We start from the raw sequence: 13739 nt of genomic DNA, 5'->3' as shown, positions 1-13739 counted from the left end.
TTTGGAAATCTTGGAGCTCCTATTGCAAACCCAAGTTTGTTTATAAGAATCAGACCTTCAGGGAATACTTGATCTCAGTTTCTTGGAGATGTAGGTAGACCCAAGTCACATAAGCTCAAATGCTTAATTCACATCGTAGACAACGAAAGCGAAGTCGTTAAGCATCTGTGAGAAAGTGATACAGTTAGGAAAATGCAATGGGAAACTAACTCCATATTACCCAACAAACCATAAAATTAGTACCGGTGGGTCGGCAGGAAACGCAGTGTTGGTCTGGATTTAATGCCGTCTCAAGAAGACATTTTCAATCCTGCAGTAAGCTTAATTTTTATTTCCCCTGATAGAAAATCCATAGTCTTGTGACTTCTTTCTTGGTGGAATATAAAAATACAAATAATTGTTGGTGTGGATTACTTGACATTTCAGGGAGGCTTGCAGAAGATTCAGAGCTTTGATTCTAGTCCTTGGTAACATGAATGATTATTCAGAAGTTTCTCTGAATGCTCGAGATAGCTAGCTTTTAAGTGCAAGGAATATGTTTGCTAACCACTTTTGTGTTGGTATTAAAATGGTCAAACAGCTAATATTGAATTGTTTGCTCCTGTAGTTCCCTAGAGCTTACAAGTAGAACTAAAATTCTCGTTCTAGAAATCCAGACCAATGTTTGAGAATTTCCATAAGTACTAACACAAGTCAGGGGTGAGTTCTAGTTAGAGTGTGTGAATGGACTGTTCCCTTTCATCAGCCACGAGTCTGCTTTGCTCATAGGAAGTACATTCACACGGGATAACTGGAATGGATTCCTTACCACTTAAGTGAGACCTGAGAAATCAATGTTTGGAAGTTTCTATCCTTGGAAGGTTTAATGCTTGAATATGGTTACAGCTGAAGTGCAATGAAACATACTAACTGCTTCATTGACACTTACGCTTCCCATAGGACTTGTAACACTTGGACTTGGGGGTCACTTATAAATGTTAATTATTGGGGAAGGGTTTCTCTCTATGGCCTTTCCAACTTGATAAGCGTTGATCAGAGTCAAGGATACAGACCGGGCCACACTTGCTCTTATGTGGATCCCCTGTGTGTTAAAGGAGTGTCCAGTGTGAATTCCATGACCTTTCCATGAGAACCTGTTAAAAGCACAAAGATTCTGGTTCTGAGCACTGATAGCAAGGTCAGCACCTTCCTCTGTCAACGCTGTATGGCCAGGGTGGAAATGCAGCCAAGTTTTATGCTCATGAATTCATGCCCTTCACTACTCACTTTGAAGTGTTTCCTAAAGATATGACAACTGCTACTACATTCTTCTTAGCAGTTGCAAGGGAGGGGTGACTCATGAATTGCATTCCTTCTGGCCTTAGGTAGCATGAAGCATCCAAACGGTGCTTTTCGCTTTCCAAGATTAGAATCGAGACACTGGAGATTGTGTCTTTCAATTTTTCTTTCTGAGAACTCATTCTAATTGCTTCAAGTCCACTCCCCCAAACAGATTAGCATCCTGATTGTGATGTCTGCACCAACTTAATGAAGTTTTCATCATTTTATTGAAAGCAGGTTAACAACAGCTATGCTGAGCACTGACAGAAACCTCCAGAATACCCAATACTAAACTGCAAATCCAAGAGTTTGTTCGTGACGGTTCCGTATAAAATGTCAAGGAAGCACACCAGCTCCTTGCTTCAAGTTCTATTTTTCGAAGCAAAATAGAGCAGCTCTATAAATTCCTAAAAAGGGGGAAGAAAAAGGAATTGAAAGAGCCCATAGAATGACATTCCCTGGCTTCCCTCAAAAATAATGGGCTCTGATAGAAATGCCCAGTCATCATTTTCAATGCCTAGGATGCAGACTAATGAAAAACAATTTAAAATGGGAATAAAGTTGGTTTACACTATTATATTAGTTTCAGATGTATAACATAGCACATGACATTTATTTTATTACTGGAAGTTTGTACCTCTTCATCACCTGTTTTCCCCCTGCTTCCATGGCAACCTCTAGTTTGTTCTCTGTATCCATGGCTGTTTTATTCCATTTGTATGTTTGTTTTGTTCTTTTAGATTCCACATATAAGTGAAATCATATGGTATTTGTCTTTCTCTGTCTGATTTATTTCACTTAGCGTAATACCCTCTAGGTTCATTCATGTGGAAAACGGCAAAATTTCATTCTTTTTTGGCTAATATTCCATTTTATATATATATATACACACACCGTATCTTCTTTATCCATTCATCTATTGATGGACACTTAGGTTGCTTCCATATCTTGGCTATTGTAAATAATGTGGCAGTGAACATTGGGGTGCATATATATCTTTTTTGAATTAGTGTTTTCGTTTTCTTTCTTTCTTTGGATAAATATCCAGAGGTGGAATTGCTAAATCATATAGTAGTTCTATTTTTAGTTTTTTGAGGAACCTCCATACTGTTTTGCATAACAGCTGCACCAATTTACACTCCCACTAACAGTGTACCAGTGTTCCCCTTTCTTCACAACCTTGATAAAATTGTTATTTGTAGACTTTTTGCTGATAGTCATTTTAACCAGTATGAGAGTGCTATCTCATTGTAGTTTTGATTTGCATTTCTCTGATTATTAGCACTGTTGAGCATTTTTTCATGTGCCTGTTGGCCATCTGTATATCTTTGGAAAAGTGTCTACTTAGGTCTTCTGCCCATTTTTAATTGGGTTGTTTGCTTTTCTGATACTGAGTTGTGTGAGGTGTTTATATAGTTTGGATGTTAATCCCTTATCAGTCATATTATTTGCAAATATTTTCTCCCATTCAGTAGGTTGTCTTTTCGTTTTGTCAATGATTTCTTTTGCTGTGCAAAATCTTTTAAGTTTAATTAGATCCCACTTGTTTATTTTTGCTTTTATTTCTTTTGACTTAGGAGACCAATCCGAAAAAATATCACAGTCATTTATGTCAAAGAATGTTCTGTCTGGGTTCTCTTCTAGGAGTTCTGGGATGCGTTGGGGCCGCTGCCTGGGATGTGAGTTTAATCTCGGGAGTGTGGTGGCTTAATTCTCCCTGAAACGTGAAGGAATACACACCAGCATCTCATGTCTATTTCCTGTGATTAAAATGGTAGCCGCACGAGAGCCTTAAAGCAAGGAAATGAAGGTTTGTCGGACAACAACTCCTCTTCCAGTGAGAGCAAGCATCAACAAAGGTACATCCGAACTACTTTTGTTTTCTCCTGGGGAGTTCTGAATAATAGCATTTAATTTTTTCCCAAACTTTGAAGCATGAGCAGCAGCTAGCAACTGAACATGAGTCCAGTTCTTGCAAACGTTTTGCAAGTACCACCCTGACTCCATAGTGGATGAAATGAAGTATTAAAGTATGTAGCAAACTAACATGCTCTCCAGTTGTACTAGTCACAGGTATTAGTAGACCCTAATTGGCTGACCTTTTTTTTTCTGCGGTACGCGGGCCTCTCACTGTTGTGGCCTCTCCCGTTGTGGAGCACAGGCTCCGGACGCGCAGGCTCAGTGGCCATGGCTCACGGGCCCAGCCGCTCCGCGGCACGTGGGATCCTCCCGGACCGGGGCACGAACCCGTGTCCCCTGCATCGGCAGGCGGACTCTCAACCACTGCGCCACCAGGGAAGCCCTGGCTGACATTTTTTATCACCAGGCTCCACATGCAGAAACTGTCAATCTTGACCTTCTGTGTATCTTTAGAGAAGCAACACTGGCTGCTCATCTGGAATTTGCAAGCAAACTTGTAGTTGTGCTCAGAGTTCATAGCAGGTGAAGTAAAAGGAATCTAGTCACACGAAATCTTGCAATTAGTACATTCATCTTGGTCTCTTTTTCGTGTTGTAGGTTTTCCTTAAATGTCCAGTAAACACTGATTGCTTGCTTATATCTAAACATGAGGCAATAAAATGATTGATTTGGAGGTGACCTGCTAACCAGGTGGGAGGGTAAGAGGTCAGTCGTTACATAAGTGCCCTTCAAATGGTGTCATTATCCTTAGTCGGTGGACAGCCAGGCAGATTGTTCATTTTAATTAAAAAAAAAGGGCTTCCCTGGTGGCGCAGTGGTTGAGAGTCCGCCTGCCGATGCAGGGGACACGGGTTCGTGCCCCGGTCCGGGAAGATCCCACATGCCGCGGAGCGGCTGGGCCCGTGAGCCATGGCCGCTGAGCCTGCGCGTCCGGAGCCTGTGCTCCGCAACGGGAGAGGCCACAACCGTGAGAAGACCGCGTACCGCAAAAAAAATTTTTTTTGGCCACGCCGAGACACGGTGTGCAGGATGTTAGTTCCCCAACGAGGGATCGAACCTCCCCCCCTACAGTGAAAGCGTGGAGTCTTAACGACTGGACCACCAAGGAAGTCCCTCATTTTTCAAAAGAGCATCCCTAATTTATGTTGTGTTTTATCTTCTGTCTTCTGGTAGTATGTTGGGGAGGAGCCTGTAGCCACCCCCTTTCTCTGCTTGCTTTATGGTGGTTGTCAGGGCGGGTGGGTGGAGAACTTTCATGTACACAAACCTTCCATAAAGGCTCTGTTTCCAGTCATATCCTCCTAGTCTGCAGGGCAAGTCTGAGGCTTCCAGGGCTGAGTTCCAAGACATCCACGCTCAGCTGTGCTTCGTTGGCGACCCACTTCCGTTTACTTCCCGTCTTTCAAAGATGCATTGCAATCTCTTATCTACTGTTGAACTTCCATTCTCTTCATAAAACTTTAAGGATTTGGCAGTAAGCCTATTGGTAGCAGGATGGTGAGTTTCAAAGTAAATGGAAGATTTATCATTCTCCTGCATTCTGGGTGATGGTTTTCAGACTTCAAGGAATCCAGGCCAGCTATTGACAGCAAACATAGTTGATTCAAGTCAATTAGCACAACCTCAGCATGGTACAGGGGAATGAAAATGTCAGCATGTAGAAGCAGCCTTCCTGCTTTGGGCCATTTGCTTTGTTCTATTGTCTTCCTGTATATTGATTCTTTTCTACTAGATGTGCTGTATAAGAAAATCTTATTTAAAAAATTTCCAGCTGGTGTCAAAAAGCTTTTTTTAAAAAAATTCCAGTAGTAATTTTATTTGTTGATGGATACAAATGCCTATACTTTCATTAGTCAACTGGTATTACTTTTGAGTTTATAGCCCAAACCTGCACTGTCAAACAGAAGTGTAATGTGAACCACAAATGTGGTTCAAGTTTTTCTAGTAACCATGTTAAAATAGTAAAGGAATGGGAAATTAACCAATTCTAGTTAGTGGCTACGTATATATATATATATATATATATATATATATATATATATATATACACACACACACACACACACACACACACACACACACACATACACACTAGATAGCACAGGTTTAAACCCATAGTTGGCATTCTGAAGAGAAAATTCATTAAAATTATATAAAACATATTGCAATGGATTAAAATGTTCATAGGCATCACATAATAGAACAAACTGATTATGGCTCCTAGTCATTCCCACATTAGACAGACAAGTTTTATAGGTGCTGTGCTTTTTTATCAGTAGATAGCTACTAACAATATGGGAAATTATAAATCTAAAGTTTTTTTTTAAAGAAAATTAATTACTATCACCTGTTTTTTCCTACTTAAAAACATTCTTTGAATTAATTTCCATTATTAAATACATGGGCCTATAGATTGAGAGATTTAGGTTTTTTTTTTAATAAAACTGCATCCCTGGCCAGCATTTCCTTTAATATGTTGACTGAAAGTACCTTTCTGTAAAATCATAAGGACTTCTAAATGGCCAAAAACGTATTAAAATATATTTACGCTCATTAGTAGAAAAATTAAACGAATAATAATCAGGTATATTTTCCTCATTTACCTTAATTGATTTTACATAATGGTAGTATGCAGTCTGGCAAGAGAACAGACCAGTGGAAGTGAAAACGGTGACATTTTTGGAGAGAAATTTGGCAATAAATATTAAAAGCCTTAACTCTGTGTATGACTTTATCAAACAATTTTGCTTTTAGGAGCTTATCCTAACCAAAGAATCACTCATGTTTGAAAGAACGTAACTGGAAGAATGTAATCACAGTGTTATTGTTTTACCAACTGTTGGGACCAGTCTAAATATCTAAAATAGGAAATTGGTTAATCACTTATTGCATATATAAACACAAATCAATATAGCCAAAATAATGTTGTAGAATATTTAGCAGCTTGGAAAAATGCTCATAATAAACAGTTACAAAAAAGATAAAGTTTACAAAAGTACTGATAACATGAATCTTTGTTGTTCATTTAATTTTTTATTTATGAAAAAAAAAAGACCCCTTTGGAAGGGTGTGCAGGCTCAGTTCATTGTCAGAAAGAAAACAAACTTAAAGATAATTTAATAGACAATTTGTAATTTTATTTAAAAAATTTATTTACTTTTTATTGCTGCGTTGTGTGGCTTGCAGGATCTTAATTCCCTCACCAGGGATTGAACCCAGGCCACAGCAGTGAAAGCACCGAATCTTAACCACTCGAGCTCCACCGAATTCCTGACTACTTTTTAGAGTACTTTTAATTTATAGAAAAATGAACAGAAAGCACAGAGAGTTCCCATAGGCCCATTCACCCCCATGCCCCAGTTTCCCCAATTATTAACATTTTCCATCAGTGTGGTACATTTGTTACAACTGATTAGCCAATATTAATACTCTATTATTAAATAAAATCCATAGTTTACATCAGGGTTCACTCTTTGAGCTTAGATTCTATGAGTTTTGACAAACGAATAATGTCATGCGTCCACCATTATGGTACAGAGTACCATAACTACAGAGTAGTTTCACTGTCCTCAAATCTCCTGTGCTCCACTTACTCCTCCTTCTCTTCTTCTCCCTGATCCTCTAGCGATTACTCATCTTTTTATTGTCTCAATAGTTTTGCCTTTTCCAGAATGTCATATACTTGGAATCATACAGTATGTAGCTGTTCAGACTGGCCCCTTTCACTTAGCAATATGCATTTAAGGTCCCTCCATGTCTTTTTGTGGCTTGATAGCTCATTTCTTTTAATTGCTGAATAATAGTCCATTGACTGGATGTATCACAGTTTGTTTATTCATTCATCTACTGGAGGGCATCTTGGTTGATACCAAGTTTCGGCAGTTACGAACAAAACTGCTGTAAACATCCATGTGCAGGTTTTTGTGTAGACATATTTTCAGCTCATTTGGGTAAATATCAAGGAGTGTGATCACTAGATTGTATGGTAAGAGTATGTTTAGTTTTGCAAGAAACCACCAAACTGTCTTCCAAAGGGCTTGAACCATTTTGATTCCCACCAACAATGAATGAGATTTCCTATTGCTCCACATCTTTGCCAACATTTGGTGTTTTAGTGTTTTGGATTTTGGCCACTCTAATAGGCATGTTAGTGGTATCTTACTGATCTAATTAATTTGCAATTCATTAATGACATATGATATTGCTTCATATGCTTATTTACCATCTGTATATTTTCTTTTCTTCTTTGGTGAGATGTCTGTTGCCCATTTCTTAATTTGGTGCTTTTTTTTTTTTTTTTTTTTTTACTGTTGAGTTTTAAGATTTCTTTGTATATTTTGGATACCATCCCTTATCAAATATGTGTTTTGCAAATATTTTCTCCCAGCCTGTGACTTATTTCATTCTCTGAACAATGTCTTCTGTGGAGCCGAAGTTTTTAATTTTAATGAAGTCAAATTATCAATTTTTTCTTTCATGGGTTGTGCTCTTCATATTGTATCTAAAAAGTCATCACCAGGAATTTCCTGGTGGTCCAGTACTTAGGACTCTGCACTGCCACTGCAGGGGGCACAGGTTTGATCCCTGGTTGGGGAACTAGGATCCCGCATGCCGTGCTGCACAGCCAAAAAAAAAAAGAGAAAAAGAAAGTCATCACCAAACCCAAGATCCCCTAGACCTTCTCCTATGTTATTTTCTGGGAGTTTTACAGCTTTGTGTTTTACATTTAGGACTATGATCCGTTTGAGCTAATTTTTGTGAAAGATGTGTCTGTCTAGATTTTTTTTTTTCTTCGCATCTGCAAGTCCAGTAGTTTCATCACCATTTGTTGAAAGGACCATCTTTTCTTCATTGAATTATCTTTGCTCTTTTGTCAAAGATCGGTTGACTATAATTATGTGGGTCTATTTCTGGGCTCTCTATTCTGTTCCATTGATCTGTTTTATTCTTTCATCAGTACCACACAGTCTTGATTACTGTAGCTTTTAGTAAATCTTAAAGTCAAGTAGTGTCAGCCCTCTGACTTTGTTCTTCTTCAGTATTGTGTTGGCTATTTTGTGTCTGTTGCCTCTTCATATAAAATTGAGAATCAGTTCATCAGTAGCCACAAAATAGTTTTCTGGGGTTTTGATTGTGATTGCATTGAATCTATAGATGAAGTTGGAAAGAACTGACCTCTTGACAATAGCGAATCTTTCTATTCACCAACATGCAATATCTCTCCAATTACTTAGTTCCTCTTAGATTTCTTTCATCAGAGCTTTGTAGTTTCTTCATATAGGTCTTGTATATATATATATTTTTAGAATTATACCTAAGATCTTGTATATATATTTTAGAATTATACCTAGGTATTGTACTTTTTTGGTGCTAATATAAATACTATTGTATTTTTAGTTTCAAATTCCAATTATTCTTTGCTGTTAACCAACTTATTTCTAACAGATCACAAGGGTACAAGAGGATGAGACCAGACACCTTTTCTCTTACCTATCAAGTTGTTATCAAGTAAACATGTTTTCTGGCAACTTATTTAGGAACATGTGTCAGGGTTTTATTTTAATCTTGCTGCAAAGGAAAAGACTAATTAATATATTCTAAGAGTTCATTTTGGGGGAGACACATTTAAAGGAAAAGAGAATGGTTAGCTAATCATTGTTAAACTATACACAAAAAGTTACACTATATATAAAGAAAGGAATACTTGTCCAAAGTGTTTATTGTCCCAGCTGGTACAGTTTGAGAGAACACAGGCACACGATTATTGATTACACTGAGATGAACCTGGGACTTTACCATGCACCCAGGGATGCAGGACCTCTACACTCTTGACTGACAGCGCAAAGCATGGTTTCCCAGAACAAGTCTTAATTCCTTTAAAGTTTTTCAGAAAATTCCTCAAGCATTAGATCAGAAATTTCTTTTCAAAATGAGTTTGAATTATATCATACAAAAAAGTTCTGTTCCAGGCTGGGCTGAGGGCAACTTTTCTTTTACATGGCTTTTTAGTCCTTACGGAGTCAGGTGGCTGCCTTGGAGTACCTTTCTCTCTCTGGTATCTCTGCTTCTTTTCTCTTCTACCCATATTCTCCTCTGGTTCTCTGACCTCCTCCTCAAGTTTCAGCTTCATGCTCGTGGCACTCCATCCAGTAACTCCATTGTAGTAATAGGAATAATAGCTGTGAATTCTTACAGAATGGTTACCATATAGCAAACATTCTAAGTACAATACATGTATTTACTAATTTAATCCTTACAAGAGCCCTTTGAAGTAGGTGCAGTACACATCCTATTTTAGTTGAGGAAACTGAGGCACAGAGAGGTTAAGTAGCTTGTCTGGTATTGCAGAGCCGGTAAATGGTAGATTTGAACGCAAACAGACTAGAGACCTTGCTTTTAACCACTTTGCTATAGAGAAGAGTATCTCTTAGACAAACCTTTCTCTTTTTATAGAGCATTTCACACCCGGGAAAAGTCAAAAAAGAAAGCTAGGAGTGAGAGGGATGGAAAACCTATGGCCCACATTAAAAAATATATGCCTGTTTTAGTCTGCTCAGGAAGCCATAACAAAACACCATAGACTGGGTGGTTTAAACAACAGAAATTTATTTCTTACAGTTCTGGTGGCTGAAAGTCCAAGATCAAGGTGCTGGCTGATTAGGTTCTTGGTGAAACCTGGTTCCTGGCTTGTAGACAGCTGCCTTCTGGCTGCGTCCTTCCATGACATCTTCTGTGTGCACATGGGGAGAGAGAGAAAGAGAGCGTAGTCTCTCCCTCTTCTTGTGAGGACACTAATCCCGTTACGGGGGCTCAGTCCTCATGACCTCATCTAACCCTAATCACCTCCCAAAGGCCTCACCTCCTGACACCCTCACATTGGGGATTAGGACTTCGACATATAAATTTTGGGGGAACACACATTCAGTGCATAACACCCTCACCTACAATACATTGGAATAACACACGTGCACAAATTAACAGTGGTTATCTCCGTGTGGTAGGATAAGAGGGGGTGTGTTTTTACATAGTTATAATTTTTTTCATAAGATATTTAACTTTTACATAAGGGGACACATGCTGTTACAACAACTTAGCGTTGAATAATGACCTCCAAATGTGTCTCTCCCTTTGTTTTGCATTGAAGTATGAAACATTTTCTATGAATTCCAGGACAAAGAATATACAACAAGCATCGTCCTTGAAAATAGGTGAAGTGACACCATGGCATTTAAATGCACACCGAGCATGGGCTCTGGGGTTTATGGGAATTACAAACCAAGTGAGCTAAGCTTTCAGCCCAGGCAAGAGACGTTTCCTTTGCACACACAGAGCATCATTGTTGAATGCTCGTACCATCCATCATTTCAAGTTCACTGTGGGTCAAAGCATAGATCATTCCCTCTCTTATTAAAGAACAAGCAGAAGAAGCTCCTGGGAATTGGCAATTAAGAGCAGCATAAATCAAGCTGGAAAATTGCCCACAATTTCAACCATTTGTTCAGACGCTTTCCTTATTTCCCATCTTCTCTACTTTTTCTTAATTCCATTTTTTTTGTTGTTAACACAGGATTCAATTATGGAGGGCTGCTTTATCTTTCTGTTTTGAATGTAATAAACTAAAAGGCAAAAGCTATAGAGTTAAGAAAGCTGCATTAGGAGTCCATGGATATATAAAGAAAAAGAAAAGCAATGAAGAAGTTTTCAGAGAGGACAATGGCATAGAGATGACTGAAATTATGGGCCAACATATTCCTCAAATGTTGGCATCTCTCTGTGGTGTTCCTGACATTAGCATAAAGGTTATTAACTTTTCTAGACACTGAATGCATTAACTCAGGAGCACAGAAAGTGAAAACCTAAATTGTTAGTTGTTAAGTCTACTTGATGTCCAAATAACCATTTAAACAACTGAAAAGTATTACTCAGCTCTGTGGACAAAACTCAATCTAACCAATTTTGAGGTCTTAACATTCATGTCTTGTGTCCAATAATTTAATGTAAGAGCCTGGGTCCCAACCTTACATGACAAAAACTAAAAGCTATAATTCTAAGACAATCATTTCTCTGTTTTAAAGTACTCCATTAATGCCTTAGTAACAATTATATTTCTCCTTGACTGAACCCTTCCCCTCCAAAAAGAGCAAATCTAAGTGTTTGAGGAGCTTTCATCAGTAGCTTTGGAACTGCATTAACATAGAATTTAGATCTCTTAGTAATGAAGAATCTTACCGCATGGAGAACTGGAGTTTGCAGCTTCCCCTTTCTGAAAGTAGGGGCTTCATGTAAAGTAAAAAGAATAAGAAAATAACAACTGGTTCTTGTTTCTTAGAGAATCAGGTCTCCCTGCCTGGCTTTGTGTGTTCGACCAGCTTTGTTCTACCTCTCAGTTCGTATGTTCTGCCCCGTCCCTGTAGGTATTCCCACTGTTCGGCAAGTATCCTGTGCTCAAAAGTGGATGCGAAAATGAAAGCGATATAAATCTTTTTCTTAAAGAGCTTATAGTCTAACGAGGAGACAGGAAAAGGTAGAAAGAGGTTTAGATAAGGTATGGTGGGGATTCAAAAGAAGGACACTTGAGTTTTTAGAGAATGAGATGAGTCAAAGATAAATCCCTGGAAGAAAATATGACATGGAGATGTCTTGATATTTTATCATGACTCCCCAGCCATCCAGCTACAAAGCATGTCCTTTGATTCCAGACGCAGTATCTTGCATTTCTTTGTGAACCTCTCAGTGCTAGCTAGGAAAGCAAGACTCTTACAAATCCTTTTTTAAAATTGTAAAGTATAATACGTATACAGAATAGTACATAAAGCATAAATGTACAGCTAAATGCATCACTGAGGAGGGGACATCTATGCAGTTACCACCTGGGACAAGTCACAGAATATTCCTGACGATCCAAAGTCCCGTTCTAGATGGTTGTATTAGAGTTCTCCAAAGAAACAGAATCCACAGGACACACACATACATCCATGTTTAGAGAGTGAGAGTGAGAGAGAAAGAAAGACTGAGAGAGACTTAAGATGCAGTCATGGGGACTGGCAAGTCCCAGAACGGCAGGGCAGGACCGCAGGCTGAGACGCAGGGGAGAGCTGATGTTGCAGCTTGAGTCTAGAGGCAGACTTCCTTCTTCCTTTGGGGACTTCAGTCTTTTCCTCTTAAGGCCTTCAGTGGATTGGATGAAGCCCACCCACATTATGAAGAATAGTCTGCTTTAGTCAAAGTCTACTGAGTGAAATGTTAATCGCATCTAAGAAATGCCTTCACAGCAACGTCTAGACTGGTGTTTGATTAAATATCTGGGTACCGTATCCTAACCAGGTTGACACATAGGATTAACCAGCACATGGATCATGTTTTGCTTTATGATTTACCACCTATGTGTACATCCCTAAGATTAATTTGGTTTTTCCTGATTTTGAACTGTGTAAATGGAATTATACAGAATGAATCTTTTTGTTTTGTTCAACATTATGTTTTTGAGATGCATCCATGTCATCTTTGCTGTGTGTAGCTGTAGTTCCTTCATTTTCATTGCTGTATAGTATTCCATTGGATTAACACACCACAATTTAGCTATTCTTTTGTGGGCATTTCGTTTCCAGTTTGGGACTATCACTAACTATGATGCTATTATGACCATATTCTGGAGCACATAAACATGAATTTTCGTAGAGTAATTACTCAGGAGTGGAATTTTGGGGTCGTAGGGTGTATGTATCTTAAACTTATTAGATAATGACAAACTATCTTCCAAAGAGATTAAATCAGGGGCTTCCCTGGTGGTGCAGTGGTTGAGAGTCCGCCTGCCGATGCAGGGGACATGGGTTCGTGCCCCGGTCCGGGAGGATCCCACATGCCGCGGAGCAGCTGGGCCCGTGAGCCATGGCCGCTGAGCCTGCGCGTCCGGAGCCTGTGCTCCACAATGGGAGAGGCCACAACAGTGAGAGGCCCGCGTACCGCAAAACAAACAAACAAACAAAGATTAAATCAGCTTCCTTTTTCACCAGCAGTATGTGAGGATTCCTTCCTCTCCTCTTCCTTCTCCTCCTGTTTGCTGTCCCATCTACTGTGAGTCAGGTGCTATACTCCCTTCCTTATGTGCATACTTCAGCTAGTTGAATAGTGATATTTTTATAATAAATAATCAGTCAATACATCGCAAAACTGATTGAAAGACTGAATTAGTGACTGAAATAGCTTCCATATCCATTGGGGAGTATCTTTAAAAATTTTTTATTATTTATTTATTAATTTTAAGATTTTTTTTTTTTGGATGTGGACCATTTTTTAAAAGTCTTCATTGAATTTGTTACAATATTTCTTCTATTTTATGTTTTGGTTGTTTGGCCGTGAGGCACGTGGGATCTTAGCTCCCCAACCAGGGTTCGAACCCACACCCCCTGCACTGGAAGGCAAAGTCTTAACCACTGGACCGGGAGGGATGTCCCCACTGGGGACTTTTTTTTTTTTTAAAGATGTTGGGGCTAGGAGTT

This window comes from Stenella coeruleoalba (genome assembly GCF_951394435.1).
Source record: "Stenella coeruleoalba genome assembly, chromosome: 7".
Taxonomy (NCBI): Eukaryota; Metazoa; Chordata; class Mammalia; order Artiodactyla; family Delphinidae; genus Stenella; species Stenella coeruleoalba.
Note: the sequence above shows the minus strand (reverse complement) of the source record.